Source organism: Hyalella azteca, unplaced genomic scaffold, assembly GCF_000764305.2.
Source record: "Hyalella azteca isolate HAZT.00-mixed unplaced genomic scaffold, Hazt_2.0.2 contig15946, whole genome shotgun sequence".
Classification (NCBI taxonomy): domain Eukaryota; kingdom Metazoa; phylum Arthropoda; class Malacostraca; order Amphipoda; family Hyalellidae; genus Hyalella; species Hyalella azteca.
In genome coordinates, this window is record NW_025945775.1 from 139,142 (window position 1) to 157,104 (window position 17,963).

General features: G+C 37.2%; 1 protein-coding gene and 1 long non-coding RNA gene across 2 annotated transcripts in view; one reads left to right on the forward strand and one right to left on the reverse strand.

Moving 5' to 3' along the window:
* Nucleotides 1-17,963, forward strand: part of LOC108677156 — a 36,169-nt gene that overhangs the window by 10,106 nt on the left and 8,100 nt on the right. The gene's annotated exons all lie outside the window — the stretch shown is intronic.
* LOC125179235 lies at nucleotides 16,115-16,740 on the reverse strand. The gene is made up of 2 exons (XR_007157192.1): nucleotides 16,398-16,740; nucleotides 16,115-16,210 (listed from the first exon to the last, which is right to left on the reverse strand). It is a non-coding gene; the product is annotated as an uncharacterized LOC125179235 (long non-coding RNA).

Here is a 17,963-nt window from a genome sequence, read left to right on the forward strand (position 1 = left end):
TGAAGAACATCGTCGAAATATTGCTACTGCTGCTGAGGCTGTTCACTGTCCAGTGTCCATGCTGCTGTTGCTGGTATTGCTGCTGCTGAGGCTGCTGCTGCTGCTGCTTGTGATAAGATGGTAAATGAACGCGTCCTCTCCATGGTTTTTTGTTATTATCAATCATCTCGTACCACTGCGGGATTCCCTCTAGATCGCTCTGCACATCAATCATTTATCTCTGATTTTCTCCATCAAATCTAGAGCCTCTACGTGCCGCTACACTGAGACGGTTCCCTCTGGCGAGAAAATCTAGGCCGAAAGAAAGCTCAATTTCTTTGCCATTCTTCCCGTCTTTGTTTGAAGCATCATTTTCCACGTTTTTTAGCATAACCTTCCCCAAAACAGACATAAAAAGTTCTTCGCTATCCAGGTGATGTCGGAAAATCAGGATCAAAAATTTTTCATTTAAAAAGTCCGCGCGCAACTTGTTTTATGTTCATCGATGCCGCAGCTCGAACCATTAATACCGATTGTGAAAACAATGTTTGATGGAATACAATAGCCTATAATGTGACTGTTGATGGGCAACCACTTGTATCCATATTGGCTTCATTCATATTAAAATTCAACTATTTTTGCCTCGAGCGTTAGTGGTTGTCGTTTCAGTGAGCAAAATCATTGATCGATATTATTCTATTCTGTTCAATAACATTGATGATCAGGCACAAAATCAATTTTCCTCTATAATGTTCGATGAAAAAAAATTGTTTTAGGGAACATTGAATCTGGAATTAAGCACAAACATCCAGTATTTTCACTGCGGGAGCAAATGACCGACCAAAGACTATTGATATTGGCACATGAGTGTCCTTATTTCTGACAAGAGAATGGGCCAATTTCCGTCATTTTCTCCTGGACCGGAAATGGGCCTGTGTACATGAGCTCCGCTCTCCGCAATTCATCGCAGTCCAGATCAAAGTAGCTGTGATTTATGATACCAATCAAACCACTCGCTGGACTGGCCAGAACTTGTCGTCTGCTTACGTTTTAACCCAATTTTTTCATATTCAATTATAAAAAGGATTTCAATTTGAGTGCTAATGTGCAGGTCTAACTTTAAAGCTGATAATTGTTTATTTCATAATTTCTAAACCTCAATTTCAATTCTCTTTCATGGGAACAACATTCTTTCGTAGGAAATATTAAAGCTGCAAATTCAATGTATGAATCACAGCTTTATTCTAGCAATTAAACCTAACTGCTGGTGAGGACATATCGTCTTTATAATGGAGCAGCTTAATCAAAGTTATATGTTACAATCTCAGAGTTAATCGATAAAATATTTTAATTCACTCTTCAAACACAAAATTAAATAACTGAAATAATAATTCAGTACGATATTCAATATCAGACGAAATTGAATTTATTTCAATAACAGCAACCCTTTATTGTTTTTTATTAAAGTGGGAATATTTTTGGCAGCGATGTTCGAGCTGTCACCTTCAATGTCGTCTCCCCGCAGCCACCACAGACAAGATCTGTAAAATAATGTTAACGTTTTTTGTTCTTCGTCAATGGCGGCGGCCATCCGTGACCGTTGACCGCATTACACTCGGCAGCTTCTATCACTCCTATACCTTTCAATTTTCACCCCTTCCCCCCATCCAATTTCGATGTCCTCGGTAGCTTTCATCCCTCCACCTTTTCAATTCTAGCCCCCTCTCCCATTTTGATCTCTTCATCCCTCTCTATTGATTCAAATCCAACTTACAAAATTTCAATCCATTTTCTTCCCTGAAAATCCAATAATGAACCATTTTTCCACTCTCCACATTTTTTCTCTACTTCTCAATTATATCTTCCCGTTCGCTATTTACAACCTTGACATGTAATATTTTCTTTCGTTTTATGTTCATAATTCTAAGCTTTCTTACCTCCAGAGCGATCATGATCAACCATGTCAAAATTAATTAAAACGAACCGTAGAAAAATATCCAAAATTAAGTTGAATCTGAATTATTATTCCCCCAGACATTGCCTAGACTTTGAAGACGTCACGGAAAATTGCCGCAGAAATGTGTGAGAATTCTAACGCATTCAAGGTAACTCTAAGCCATTTTATACCCTACGAATTCAAGGATTCTTTAGGCCGTTTTATACCCTACGCATTCAAGGCAACTTAAAGCCGTTTTATACCCCATGCATTCAAGGCAACTTAAAGCCGTTTTATACCCCATGCATTCAATTTAACTTTAAACCGTTTTATACTCCATGCATTCAAGGTAACTTTAAGCTTTTTTATGCCGCCATGCATTCAAGAAGTTTAAGCCGTTTTATACCCTACTCATTCAAGGTAACTTAATGCCCACTTCCTGAGCTTCCTGCATTACACGCATCTACCAGTGCCTTGATTGCTTCCTATTGACCTTCAATAATTAGGACTTATAATTCCATACAATTAGCAAACGCATCTGAAATTTCCCAGTGGCGCTTCACATTCTCGCAGGCTGCCTGCGATTGCCAATTATTTTAATATGCTTAATGACCGAAATTCTTGTCTAAATTTACTGTATATCTTATTTTGTATTTTTCCGGAAGTTCATCGACACACTGCGCGAGCTAAAACAGTATATAGGTTTCAGAATTAGGTTTTATTTTGATTATTATTTAATTATTTCAAGTTTTTTTCGGCTGTTGTAAGAATATTATTTGTCTTACTGAATGTAGTGTTACACTAGTTCAATAGGCTTTACTAACTGGTATACACATCAGTTGATATGTAACACATCACAGCTGTTATCAATGTCTGCACATCAGTTGATATGTAACACATCACAGCTGTTTTTAACGTCTGCACATCAGTTGATATGTAACACATCACAGCTGTTATTAACGTCTGCACATCAGTTGATATGTAACACATCACAGCTGTTGTTAACGTCTGCACATCAGTGACATGTAACACATCACAGCTGTTATTAACGTCTGCACATCAGTTGACATGTAACACATCACAGCTGTTATTAACGTCTTGCCTTCTTCAGAAAGGGTCACGCAAGCTATATTTCCGTCACCAACAAAGCCGTCTTAAAATTACCGTCTTTTATAGCCGCTATCGCAATCATGATCACAACTGATGAATGGCCTCAACCTTAGGCAATAAGTGAAATAGAAATAATGAAGAAAGCAAGCAATGATGAACACAGACTGCTATTAAATTGATAGATACCTCATATATATTTTTACGCAATAAATGAAGAATTAAAGCCAGAGTATTTGCATTGAATGCCATTTTATTTCCTCCATATCTTGTGCATGATCGACTGCTAATCGACTCGGTATATGCAAAAAGACGTGACGACGGAAAGAATTATGTTGAGGAATAATATAAATACAAATTTCTCGATCATCTAGCCGCATATTCCTATGCTCCTTTTTAAGTTATCGATCTCAGAGACTGACTACCTATTTTGGTTCCCGTGAGGAAAGGAAAGACACAGAAAAATTCACGGAAATTTCCTTATTTGAAGCTCAATAAAGAAATGAACTAGTGCAGACGTCATTGCAATATAAGTTTTATAGAAAATAAAAACATTAACATGAATTTTAATATCATTTAGTTTTAAAGATGACATCGGGCAAGAGACGGCCTCTAATGTCAATGCATTTAGTTAGTCCATTTTTTGAATTTCCGTTCAACTCGCTGAAGCACATAGACGGGTAGGTTGACAATGGCTTGGCGTACGTTGTTTTTCAAATGAGGTAGAGTCCTTGGACCGTCATTTTAAACAATAATTGATTTAATATAACTTGCCCTAAATGTGTTCACTCAAGTAGTAATCGATTTCGGAAAGTTCGCCTCGAAAGCAAACGCACGCTGCTCACTTGTCCAATGCAGTGGCAACTTACTAGGAGGGACACAAAACTTTATGATCTTGCCTTTCATTTGAAATACTCCCTGTCCTTTTCCTATAAGATATGGCTGCTTGGTGCGAAATACAAAACAATAAGTTTTTATGAATCACCCTGTCTTAGTGACATATAGTAATTAATATGGCCTTGTGTGTGCAGTAACTATAACTGAATAGGAGCTGTCAGGCAAACACTAAATGAAAAAAAAATAAATTATCTTAATTCACTGCTATGGAAACGATTAATATACTAATCAACTGCGACCATGAAAATAGAAAAATGCTACAATTTTGTTCATTCATTATTCAATTACCTTTGACGTTTTAAAATAATTGAACTATTATCAGAGGTGAAACTTTTGATTAAGGAGTCTCGTAAAACCTGCGATTAACGCAACAATTTTAGAAAATGCATGCCACTGCGCTACGAACCCAGCCGTAGTTCAGGCGTTCATCGCTGTCGCTGATGCGACTAATGCGTATTGTAAAGTGAGTACATATAACGAAGCTAAGTCAAGGCCACAGCTTCTCGGATCACAGACCTCCTGGTATGAATGTAATAATAGAATTAAATGACAGCTCACTAATAAAGCTTATTTCGTCACCGTTTTGTTATCGCAGTTTGTTTGTTATTTGACATGTTATCGCAGCAGGAATGTCAAGAGTGACCATATTAATACGTCATTCTTAAACGTCACATGTGAGATTTTTAATTTAAACATTTTGGCGATACTAAATTTATGTTAAACGAGCATCTCGATTCGTTTGAAAACCATTTGCATTTCTAAATACGACAACCAACTTCATTCCTTAATTGTGTTGAGTACGAAGACACATGCAGGTTAATCGAATCATCTCGATTAATGATTGAAAAAATTACTGGATTTTATTTCAGTCATTCTAACGTCATAATATCCATTCTGCACCAAAAATTTCTTCAGAACACAGCAGGCTGTATTTTTCGTGCTCATGTTGGCACGTCCATACAGCGTTCGTGCGCGACACGAGAGGTTCACCACTGACGCACGTGCGTGAAACATTCGTACATAAACGCACGAATAGAAAAAAGAAACACAAAACACTCGTCATGCTTGTAGCATATACCTTTGCTTCGCGTATGTGAAATTTATTCCTTAAAACTATGCAATTTTTTTCAATTTGAGTGAAAATATATATCTATAATTAAATATATTTAAGTATATACATTTTTTTCAAGTTGTATGGAAAAATATTGTGTTCAATATTAAAATAATCATAACCGAATATTGAACGGGCATTTTGGAGTTGAGACTTTCAGTAATTTTGTAATCGCCAAATACAGATGGGAAAAAACTTATTTTATGTTCAACGACCAAGCTCGTGCTCCGAATTTACATAAAAGATTACTTTTCAAGTTTCAAAATTTATAAGCGGTCAAGATGCAATGGTTATACAAGATTTTTCTTCTTCAGTTGTACATAAACTACTAATAAATATAATACAAGTTGCATTATCAAATTTTGAAAACTTTTCGTGATACTATCATTCGTCCAATTCGCACGCACCGTTAAACAATCTAAAATCATGTTCCAAAAAATGAATTCACGTTGAATTTGATCATTAAACTTTCCTGACTAATTACCAGCGTCGTAAAACATTTCAAAATGTCATAATTAAAAAAAACATTTGTTGTCTGTAGTAAAATCATACGATTGGCAGCGCCTAACCAATTTGCTCATCGCCGACAATGCAGTAATGTCGGCGGATTTCAACATTGCAACTAAAAGATTTGACAATAAAAAGAAAAGCATCACCCGTACAATTCAGTAATATTTTCAAGTAAAATTAACAGTAAATAAGTTTGAATTTAAGCATCAAGAAGCGTTACAACGGACATGAGATAAAGCGTGTGAGCGAGAGGAGCGTTCACCCACGTTTTGGGAGCTGCAGCGGATATGCAGACACTGCAGCCGTTACGCTCTTAGTGATATTTTTACTGATGCTTATAGCCCTCACAGAAATGAGTGGTGCTTTGTCCATGTAGCGATGCACTTTTTGTTTTCGATTATATCATTCTGACCCACTGCTATTTACTATTTTTACTGATGCTTATAGCCCTCACAGAAATGAGTGGTGCTTTGTCCATGCAGCGATGCACTTCTTGTTTTTGAGTTTATCATTCTGACCCACTGCTTTATACTATTTTACCACGTTTTTCTTGACTTCGTTTCGTGTGTGTCTGTCATCAAAAATTCAAACCTTAATTTAGAGCACTTCTAAACATCCTAGTAAGCTGAAATTTGGCATGCATGTTTATGCTGCCTAACAATTCAAGATTTAATCATCAGAAATAATAATTAAAAATTTTTTTTTAAATGTTAAAAAAATAAAAAAAAACACTAAAAATTCACGGTTTGGAATTGAGTTTTTTCTCGAACATCCACACTTGCCAACCCTGGAAATTGATTTGAATTGCTAAAATTGCCAACTAAAAATTAGAAAATAAATAAATATAAAAAATATTATATTATATAATATTATATAATAAAACCACGTTTTTCTGGTTTTGACAAAACTAAAAATAGTGAAATAAAATAAATAAAACAAACTTTTAAAAACCATGCTTTCTTAACGGACAAAAAAGAAAAACATTTACTCTTACATAACATTACATAACATTTTACATAACTTAAATGTAAGGTAAGAGTAAATGTTTTTCTTTTTTGTCCGTTCAATGACTATTAAAACAATGTTAAAACAATGACCATTAAATGACCGTTGACATTTACCAATGACCGTTAATACAATGACCGTTAAATGACCGTTGACATTTACCAATGACCGTTAAAACAACCCCAGGTTCTGAGGGCTGCTGTCGCAACCCTTGCTGTGATAATGACCGTTAAAACAACAATGACTGTCAAAACAATGTTAAAACAATTACCGTTAAATGACCGTTGACATTTACCAATGACAGTTAAAACAACCCCAGGTTCTAGGGCTGCTACCGCCAACGTTGCTGTGATAAGCCAACGCACTGACTACACTGCATCGCACGCCTGCATGATGCTGAATATGTATCAGGCTACACTGCATCGCACGCCTGCATGATGCTGAATATGTATCAGGCTACACTGCATCGCACGCCTGCATGATGCTGAATACGTATCAGGCTACACTGCATCGCACTCCTGCATGATGCTGAATATGTATCAGGCTACACTGCATCGCAAGCCTGCATGATGGAGCTAAATATGTATAATGCTACGCTGCTTACCATGCTTACATGATGAAGCTGAATAAGCATTATGCTATGCTGCAAACTTCACCTACTATTTAAAAATAGTAGGTAAAGAAGTAGGTCAAGAAGTGTATACCTTGCGTTCCATGTTATAGTGTAACAAAAACAATTAATCGCTATGGCACTCAGTATTTCAAAGCTCCAGGTGTCCTATCATTAATAAAAAAATAAATTAATTTTGAATAACTAATTGCATGCCGCACTCCACGTTTTTATGTTGCAAGAATAGTAATAAAAATTATATTGGGTTATAGGTATTTTGTTTAACCGATGCAAGAGTGAAAAGCTAGGCTGACTTCATTTAAATTAATTGCGCTGCATGTCTGAATTTTGAAGACAATTTTGGATTAAATTTAATCAATGAATTGGCGAGGCTCTTTTCTCCCAAAATTCTTACAGCTTTAACTGTAAAAATTAAGAATCTCCCACAATTCCGTTTTTCATGACTCTTTTTAGACTTAAATTCAAACAAGATCAAAGAATTTGCCGTTAACCGCTCGAGTCGCGCTCCTCTCATGTCATCTATTCGTAAATTTCTCCCCCGTATCTTATTCTCAACGGCACATTCAAACCTGTAACGGTTACATGAGTCACTTGCTGAGCCGCCATTTGAATGCTCACTCGCTCACGCAGCATTTGTTTCGCGCACTTAAGGCCGAAATAATCGTACTTAATATCCCCCCGAATAATTTATTTGGCTGTAACTTCTTGTGCAACTTTCCTAACAAATTTCATCGATGTCCATTATGACAATATTATTTTACGCGGAAAGCCAAGCTGTCTACAAAAAAAACTACCAGCATGCGAGATTAGCGTAGGTTATGGAACACTGCGTGACTTACTATCTTTTCAACCATATTTACTTGCCATCTCTGCCATATGGTTTACTTTACTTTTTACTATCGTTACTTACCATCTTTACCATATGGTTCACTTTACTTTTTACCATATTTACTCATCATCTATACCATATGGTTTACTTTACGTTTTTACCATAGTTACTTGCCTTCTTTACCATATGGTTTACTTTACTTTTTACCCTTTTTACTTACCATTAATAGCATATGGTTTATTTTACTTTTTACCATATGTACTTACCATCTATACCATATGGTTTACTTTACGTGTTTACCATATTTACTTACAATCTTTACCATATGGTTTAATTGCGTTTTTACCATAGTTACTTACCATCTTATCAAACCCTGACTAACTCATTTGCGTGTTGCTTGTTACGCTTATAGCATCGTAAGCTCTTTCCTATAATTATTTTAATGTCGGTGCAATAAGCGTACAGTGCAAAGGTTTGGTCACCGTATCATGGCTACAGCGAACACGCCCGAGAATTACTGTCACATTAATGCCGTTAACTAGAAATCAGTTTTTGGATCAAATTAAGGGTTTTTAATTAATGTCAATTTACTTGGCTGCAAATGCGTTTTTTTAATTGATCAAACATGTTTATCTTATAAAACCTGGAAACATTTTTGATTTGATTTGTTATTATTTAGAAAATTTAATCTGCTACTGTGATTTTACCAACCACTTTACTGCTGTTCAGAGACCGGAAATATGAAGCCATATAAACATCAGTTCTCCAGCTAGCCAATAACTTTTTTGACGATATGCCGAACTCAGTTGGTGCTCCTTTTTTATAATGGCAATATCGTGGCGTTGGCAAAAATCAATTGCGAGGAAATGAAGGCTGATAATTTTTATTATTTTGAACGCTTGTTCCTGTCCATATTGTTTAGATGTGCATCGATTCCTTATGATCTAAAGTTCCAAATTTTTTAAAAACTGAATTATACTTCCATTCTATAACCACCACAAATTTTCATTCTTAGAAAGTAACTCGACTTCAATTTTTAACTCGACCACGTGCTGTTATAAATGTAACCCGTAGCTGTGAAACGCGCGTCTTGCTTCTTAATATTCGGATTACGTTCTCTTGTTGAACAAAAAAAATCATTACTCTCCACATTTCGCAAGAAATTGTGCGAGATGTTAGCTGAAAATATTCTAGTAGCTTCAGAAATTTGTCTTATTAGCAATTGCTTGGTAAAAAAAGGATAAATTATTTATAAAATCATTATATAAAATCATCAAAGTTCCCGTAGGATAGGGCAACACCGAACTGCCTTCGATTCGACCAAAAATTTATTTACAACACTCTAATTCTAAGCTGGTTTAAGTTCGTTATAATATACTTTATATCATCATAAAATGACAGAATCATAATTTCCATTCATCCATAATTGGTTTGTTTGTTCCAATTTTCTGCAATGCTGATCTAGGCAGATCACATGCACTAACTTCTAGGCAGATCAAACGCACTAACTTTTGTCTCTTCATCAGAACTATGAAGTTCTTAATTCGCTGCCCGCCTCTCAGCACGAGCTGTCGCACCTTGTGCAGTGACAGCCCTGCGCAGTGCGCTCACTGCATCCTTATAAGCACCGGCACTGCGTCGTATTTATGACGCATTCATTGATGTGTCAAGCCAGCGCATAATTCAGCCTCTGTAGCACCGCTGATATGTTATCGCATTCACTTCGCATTTATTGATGCCTCAAGCTAGCGCACGCTCACATCAGTCTCTACATCACACTTGATATATGCTATTAACATCAGATTATTTGCACTTCAATTAAATTACTGAATTAAATTACTGTAATTTTCAATTAAATAACAATTACAGTGTAAAGTTTCAGTGACGTATTGATCATTACAAAACTTGAAGCATTCGCCTGTGAAAATAGTTGCTAAACAATTAATTAGAATTTAATTATCCATTTTCAGCAAAGCATTGACCGTTACAAGACTTTAAGTATTAAAGACTTTAAGTATTATCCTCGGTTGGCCTCAATGAAAGCCCCCAGCCTCGTGTCGCCTTAGGTCTTTTATGCGGCTTCTCAACGCAGTTACACTTTTTTTAACCAGATAACTTCAGGTAATTTTGCGTGATTCCCTGAGCGTTCAGTGGGACTGTGGCTTCAATTTGCAACTACGTATTTTCAATCCCATTTTATGCCCATTGAACTCAGTTTTTTTAAATTAAATCATTCAACTTCTATAATAATGAATATATTAATTCTTTTCCTTTACAGTAATTTTAATTGTAAAACTTCTGACAGTATCTGAGTGGAAGAGACTGAGTGAGTGGAAGAACTCTATATATTCAACTGAGTAGAAATTATTGCCTACAAATTGAACGTTAAAAATAATGCTTAATTTGTATGCGGTGCTTCTGCTATTATTATGAAACTTCGATCTAAAGAAGCTATGGTCCACAAGCATTAAGCAATAATCAATGCCTATCAATAATGGCATGAGCAATGTGGCATGAGGCATGTGGCATGTACAACGCAACAAACGCAAGGTCACCTCTACTGCCTTGAAGATCCTACGCGAGGAAGGACTGCGTACACTGGTGATCATAAGTACGTTAAGTGAACTTACAGATCCTGCGTGCAGTAGACTGCGGACGCTGGTGATCATAAGTACGTTAAGTATGCGTACAGCTGGTAGACTGCGTACACTGGTGATCATAAGTACGTTAAGTGAACTTACAGATCCTGCGTGCAGTAGACTGCGTACACTGGTGATCATAAGTATGTTAAGTGAACTTACAGATCCTGCGTACAGTAGACTGCGTACACTGGTGATCAGTAATACACTACGTGTACTTGCAGATTATGTGTACGATAGAACTGTGTACAGTATAACGATGATGAGTACAAGAAGTGACGTTTACACCACATGGCACTACGCGTGTGCGAACAGGGATGCCTTTTACATTTATGGCTGAGTTTGAAAAGATTTATGATGATTTAAGTTAAAAGCTTTAGCGAGTGTTTTAAAGATGGAGAGTGTGCTGTCATAGTCAGTCAAGATTCTTAATAATCTCTTGCAGAATGTTAGGGCTGTGATCCATTACGTGCGTCTTTGTCTTGCGTGTTAGAATGGTCATTTTTAGACTACTTTTGCAGCTATATTGTTGTGGTGCGAGAAATTGAGCTATCAAGGTTGATTACAATCTAGTTTCAAGAATTTTTGTCATCGTTTTTTATATTGGAATCAAATTAATGAATTTATTGTTAAATTCGCATATAGTATCTTGACAATTTTCATTTTGATAGTAAATTAACAAATTTTAAACTAAGAATTATAGAACCAAAACATTTAAAAATTAACCACTTTTATTACTTTTCGCAAGGAATTTTTTTAATATATGCAGAGATAAGTATCCACATCTACTCATGTATATTTCTAAGCTCTCTAGCTAAATTTTTTCACGTTTTCAATCTCTCTAGCAAAATTTCACTTCCTTATACGTGTATCTAAATAAAAATCAGTCGAGGTGGACACTGGACTGATCTTGAATTGTGTTCGGAATGCAGCCAGTCGACGTCCAGATTCCTGCTCTGCCCATTTACGATTACAATTTAAAAGCAAACTGCCTCTTAAATATTTTTTGCCGGACTTCTAACCGTCTCAGGAGGCCTAGGGGTATCCTGGATACTCGGAGTATATATTTTTAATCAGGTTTAAGGTACGCAATCTTTTTCTGGTCCAATGTTGAAGCTGGAGAGCTATTGTTGAACTATTATCCTTCCTTGTGCTTAATGAGTACTGTGCTTCTCTGCTGTTATTATAGTTTCTGAAATTATTATTCACATTTGAAAATATTAACTTCAATATTGATCATATCTATGATTTAAATATTTCTTTTCGTCCTTTATAAAGATACATATCGGAGAATCAAATTAGTATCAGCTACTGTATCTTCAATAAATCATTCATCGTCATGAACCATCATTGCTCTTCTCCATCATCGCTGTTCTCAATCATTGTTGTTCTCTATCATTGCTCTTCTCCATCATCGCTGTTCTCAATCATTGTTGTTCTCTATCATTGCTCTTCTCCATCATTGCTGTTCTCCATCATTGTCTTACTTATCTATAGGTAATATTTAGCATTTTACAGAAACTATTCCCAGACAATAGTATGCGAATGATTTAATGATTTATTATCGATTGCGGTCTGATTTTACAGAACGAAACTAACGAATTAATTATCATTCCCACTTAAGATTCAGTTTCGTTCTTGCTATGATTCATTCCACTCCTGAATGCTCCTCTGTTTTTACTGCGTTTTTCACTAAAGTTTCTTGCAAGCCAGTGATCACGTAGCGACAACGTCGTGATTTTCTCTTCGATTAACGACTCGACACGAGCATTAAGGAGAGTGACGCCCTTAAGAACTCCAGATGCCACCTGTTTTCTTTTCGCAACTTGCGGCAATTATCTTGAAGCGGTCTTAGTGATAACTCTGCCCTTTGAAGTGCTGGCTGTGTTCCACTCGAAGAAATGAGTGTAGCATTGTCCGAATAGCGAGGCAGTTTTTGTCCTTATGTGGGTCATCCTGACCGAGTTTGGACCGACAAAAGGGGACGTCAGTGCGACGAGCAGAAAAGGTGGCGATATTTTGACTTTGTGACAAATTCATTTTAATGAGTGTACTGTCTCTCAGTGGCCGTGCGTGCCGATGTTCGCGGCTGTTCTTACTTTTTACGGCCCATGCATTCGAAATGAATTTTCTTACCTACCGTACGACAACTACGTACTGAAATCCGTCAGGCCGTGTATTCGATAAATTTTTGTCCGTCTCTTTCTGACGACTCATGGAAATCCTACAATTTTTCGGAGTAAAATATGATGAAGATAGCAGTTAAATGTCGAATAAATATATGATGAAGATAGCAGTTAAATGTTGAAAGGCTTCCTTCAGCAAACGATTTTTGGAATTTTGTTCATGCACTGGCAAGCTCGAGCTGCACATTGCGTTACTCGGTCCAGTTCTCAGATCAGGTGAAAGTCAAAGAAACAGCGCTGCGCCCGAATGCACTTCTGTGCCTGCATGCAAAGAGAATGCAATGTCGGTTGAAGTTTTCAGAAACTCCTACTTCCTCCAACGTTTCAATTCACGATACTCGGATTTTATTACACATTACCCTCGCCAGATTTACTCACCCACGTCTATTAAAGCGTAAATAAACCTGAAACTGGTTTCTAAAATTGAGTGATCTCATTCTGGGCGAATTTCTCCAGTTGTTCGTGTCTCAACATGAATATTACACTGTAAGAAAAATCACCGTTAAACGGTCTAGCCGGCGTATAGTGGACGGCAGACACGTGAAAAGAAACGCCGAATGGCCGTTTTTATTCAAATATGACGCGATAAACCGGTATAACATTTTAAAAAACGGATAAACGGTTTATTTTCCCGTGGCGACCGGCCACTATAATGCCGGTGATCCCGTTTTTTTACCGTTTTTTCGAACAGTGTTAGCAATGTAATAAGTTTGAACGAAAAAATCGTATATGCGAAACAGATGGCAGAACACTACTTCTCTGATCGATAACACGTTTATATGTAATGCTAATATAGGAAAATAATTGTCTTCTTTAATATTAAAAAAGAAAAGTAATAGATAATTCAACCAAATTCGTATCTAGAGTTTATCACAGAAAATTTTTTATTTCAATTCACACCTATACGTAAATTTTATCGTTATTCATGGACATGAATCGCATCTCACTATCTCGAGCGGTTATCGTTTCCAAAAACACAACTCAAGGCACTCTAATAGAATGATTACAATAGAATTACTTCCCACATTTCCCCCGCCGCCCCGAGTCGATCATAACTTCATTGGAATTACCGCCAATCCCGGCCGGCCGTGAACAGGGTGGCCGCCGCAGATTCGGCGCCGCTCCAGAGCTTTCACGTCTGCTCTTCAAATATATTTGTCAAATTATAAGAGCCTGTCACGGAGCAAGGCTGCTAAAAGTATTTAGAGGAACATTCGTGTGGCTTTAAAATTAATTGTTCAAATTATTCAATTATATGCTTAATTATTAATGTTGCAGCAAATTGTTAAGGTTTGGCCTTTTCTACGTCTGATTGAGCAAGGATTAAAATGTCAAATTTTTAATTTAATCATCTATAGAGCCGTAAGTTGCGCTGCACAGCGATTCTAGCGAATGAAAACAGTTGGTACATTGTTTGATTTCGGGTTTAACGTGGTTCATTTTGTTATGCGATAAAATAAATCAGTTTACAATTACAGTCACTACAAATTATGTTATGAATGTCAATAGAATCCGATTACTTATTGCTTTAGTGATATCGATTAGCAATGAAAAATTCTCAATAATTAGTGCAAGTAAGTAGCGGTTATCTTTCCAGTTCCTGTTTCATTCAGGGTGTGTATCCCCTTGTAGTCATTTAAATAAAAAGATCATGGAAATATCAATGGATCGTGTGCCTCGTGTTTAGTATACGTATATTGCTTGAGTTCATCAGTCATGAATGGGCTTGGTTCAACCGTCCGCTAATGTGCATAAAAATGAGGCAAAAACCTGGAAAATCTGGAACTTTCCCTACAAGCGATGCTCCAGCACAGATCTGGATTCTCGTATGTATTCGTTCGTCTGACATTCGCTTCAGATTTTTGTGCGCGCAGTTGCTTATTATTTCGTGCTTATCGTGGTGCGTAGTTAGTCGCTTCCATGCAGCTCTCTGATAGTCATTGCGGGAGAAAGCGATGTTGTCTGACTTGCAGCTTTTCATGAAATAAGAACAATCGAAGTGAGGTAGGCGTGAGTTCCGTTGCTGCCATATTTCATGTTATTCGCTTCAGGATTTAGATATTGAGCGTCTATCTTAACATCGAGATAGATCTCTCTAATCTAAACCGAAAATATCGTGATTTGTTACCAAACATTTTTCTACTGTCATTTCTATGTCAACTTCAATGGGCAGACTTTTCATTGGTTTATTTAACTTACTTTAATAATGTGACATAGTAAGTTACAGGATATATCAACAAATTGGATAAACGCGACTACAAAGCTGTTTTACGATTAATTTTAGTATATTTTTATTCGCTTTACTCTGATTTTTCATTCATTTGGTATTTCTTCCATTGAAACTAATTCTTGTCAATGCCTTACTGATCGAAATAACTGAATAATTTTAACGCCAACGCCTGTTTTCCGTACTAGTGCCGGAAATGCAAACTACCACAATATCAGATAACAAGTTAAGGTTGATAAGCGATGTTGAGCTTTCCTGACGACTTATTCCGTAATTTGGAACACTGAAAGGAAATAGTGCCATTCACGATTGCTCAGATAGATCATGGCAATTATTTGTGAATGAAGCTATGACATCAGCACGATGCTGTACAAATAACGGTAATTTCGACTAGTTCTATGAGGGGTGTGCAACTTGCGTTATTACACGCGGAGCTACAGCTACACTCTCTTCGGTTATTAGATATGAGTTGATTATATAACTAATCGAGATCCTCTCACTTTTTGCTTTGATCAACAGGGAATTAGTTTCTTTGGCCATGTGCAGCGATGAACATAAATGAAAGGTTCATACATGACCTCCCTACCAGCACCACCACTCCAATTCTATCGATAGTTAATGACATGCAAAAGGAAAAGCCAGCGATCGAGTGTCATGTCGTGGCAGAGAAAAAGTATACAGTGCCATGAACGATTAGAACTGCAAAAACACAATTCTCAAACAAGAGCGCTAGGTTCTTCAGCCATTCCATTTTTTTGTTCATGTTTAGATGCAGTTGTAGAGAAGATCAGCCTTGCGTGTGAGAAGTCTTTCGCATTACCAAAGCTCGAACTGTGAACATTTGAGAAGCAGTTGTATGCTTAAACGTACATAAATCAAAGAAAAACTGAACTATTAATTCATTCAAGTGTCATATAGCATTGATAATTTATTATAAACAATTATACAAAAATAATGAATATTGAATTTAATTTGTAATAGAAGATGACTGAATTTCCGACTTCAGTTATTAACCATAACCAATTTCAACGAATCAGGAAAATAAGAAAGAATTTGCTACTAGAAACTGAACAGGCTTTATTTAAGTTCAAAGGATGGATCAACGGCTGGCTCGGTCATCCATGGCTGGCCATGAACATCACACGGTACACGCCTGCAAGTAAACAAACCCAAACTTGAGAACTGGTTGAATACAGTACATGGCTAATTAATATCAGTGTTCAACAAAAAAATCGGTGGAATTCACAAATTATAAACGGTCCAGTCCCAAAGGATCATCCAACTTTGAAAAATTGGCTAGGAGCGAGGTAAGCAGGTTCTGGCCAAGAATCAAGCCTCACCTCTGACGTCTCGAAGCATCAAGGAGTGTAGCTTCCAGGAGTGTAGCACCACCGTGACCACAGCTGCCGAGCAGGAGAACGTCTGAGCTCCAGGTAGGGGAACCACGCTCTCGTCGAGCCACCACAACGCCAGATCAAGAGGAGGGCAGGACCGCGGCCGAGGTAAGATGCTGCAGGTATGCCTTCCAAAAAACTGCTAGGCAAACACAGGTGAAGCGGGAGCACCGTGCGGTTAGGCTGGTATAGGAAATCTGACTATTCTTGCTGCAACGATTCTTCTTTGGGTTCGGCTTGACACCGGCCAGAAAAGCGGACTATTTATGACTACCAAATTTACAATGAATTCCACCAGATTTTTGTACAACAATGGATATTCTATTTTGAAACGTTAGGAAAGATGAAACACTAAGAATTTCGATTAATGATGATAATGGTTAGCTGTATATTTAGCAATTTTATCATTATTGAATTGTACTCAACGAGGGCGCTCTTATAGTGCCTCTGTTGAAGTAGCCTTCAATAAGCACTTTCAATTGCAAAATAATGAATTTTTTTATCTAATAATTGATCAAGCAACAAAGAGTTATATCCTTGAGATCATAATAATCTTATTTCCTGCTAAAAGCTCGATTTAACTAACTCTAGGCCGATTACGCATTGAGGTGGGCGCATGTGTTCGTTTCTTGCACTGCACCCCACATCCGCTCCTCCACTTGGTCCTCACAAAGGCGTTGAGCCTCCTCCACAAAGACGCTTTGTCTCGCACGCCTCACACAGAAAATATTACCACCCATTTACCTTTATTATTTTTTCGCTCACCGTTGCAATCATTTCTGTATACCCGAAAAATAAACAACTTTTCACACGTTTATTTGACTGTCGAATGTGTTGCTGTAGATTGTAGAATGAGATAATCTGAATAACAAATTTCCTCTTTCAAAATTAGTAATTTGTTTTCCTTGCACCAGTTTGAGGAGCACCGATGATCATGGTAGTTATCTTCGATGACGATATGAACGGAAATGGGTCATTGAGGCCACACGCAACAAATGAATTTACAAACCCCAAACTCAGCATAACAATTGAAGAGCTGGACCGCCAAAGAGCGAGTCACTGGGCGATTGATTATCCTTGTTCCCCGCAATCAGCCGCTCTATAATACTGCTATGGTAATAACGTGACTATATATGGCAATAATACTGTTATAGTAGTAATACTGCTGTGGTAATAATACTGCTATGGCAATAACATCACTATAGTAGTAATACTGCTATGGTAATAACATCACTATGGTAATAATACTGTTGTGGTAGTAATACTGCTATGGTAATAATAATACTATGGTAATAACGTCACTCTGCGCGGAAGGCACTGGTCATCAGACTTGGCAATAAGAAGAGTCTAACCAACCAGTACAGTGAGGGTCCGAGGGTACGTCATATGGCGTTTTAATTAATCCTCTGACTTGCCAAAAAAGATGGGCAATTCTCATTAAGTCCCCGAGTCTCCATTTGGCTCAGGGCCATCTGAAGGCTGGGGGACAGCCGCGCAATGGGCCTACCAATT